Here is a 1044-nt window from a genome sequence, read left to right on the forward strand (position 1 = left end):
AAGCCAAAAGCAAATGACAAAAAACATCTATATATAGTTAATAAAATACAAACATCCTTCTGGTTTTCTCTGCTTTCAGTCTAGATATCAGCTATGATATCTCTAGTTTCATGTCCTCTTCTGAATCCAGCTTGAATTTCTAGCAGTTCCTTGTCTATGTACTCTTTATACACACACACACACACACACACACACACACACACACACATATATATATGTGGATTACATAGATTGTGTTTCTAATATTGAACCATCCTTGCATCCCTGATATGAATCCCACTTGATCACGATGAATTTGTCTTTTGATGTGTTGTTTAAATCTATTGGCTAGAATTTTGTTGAGAATTTTTGCGTCTATATTCATGAGGGATTTTGGGCTATAATTTTCTTTCTTAGTGATATCTTCCCCTGGTTTTGGTTTGATGGTTATGCTTGCTTCATAAAATATTTTAGGAAGTTTTCCATCCTCCTCTATATTCTGGAATAATTTGAGTAAAATTGGTGACAACTCTCCCCTGAATGTTTGGTAAAACTCACCAATGAAGCCATCTGGACCTGGATTTTTTTGGTTGGGAATTCTTTGATGACCTGTTCAATTTCTTCTTTTGTTATAGGTCTATTAAAATTTTCTACTTCACTCTGTGTAGCTTTAGGTAGGTCATGCTTTTCTAAAAACGTATCCATCTCCTCTAGATTTTCAAATTTGTTGGAGGACAACTCTTCATGTATTCTGTTATTATCCTTTTAATTTCTATGGTTCTGTGGTAACATCACCCACGTGGTTTCTTATGCATGTTATTTATGTCTTATCCTCTTTTCTTTTGTTAGGTTTGCCAATAGTTTGCCAATTTTATTAATCTGTTTGAAGACCCAGCTTCTTGTCCTGTTGATTCTTTCTATAGTTTTTCTGTTTTCTAGCTCATTTATTTCTGCTTTAATCTTTATTTCTTTTCTTTTGGTGACTGTAGGTTTACTTTGCTGGTCTGTTTCTAATTGTTGGAGATGGTGTGTTAATGTGTTGATTTTGGTTCTTTCTTCTTTTTG

The sequence above is a fragment of the Chrysochloris asiatica genome, unplaced genomic scaffold (genome assembly GCF_000296735.1).
Source record: "Chrysochloris asiatica unplaced genomic scaffold, ChrAsi1.0 scaffold00172, whole genome shotgun sequence".
Classification (NCBI taxonomy): Eukaryota; Metazoa; Chordata; class Mammalia; order Afrosoricida; family Chrysochloridae; genus Chrysochloris; species Chrysochloris asiatica.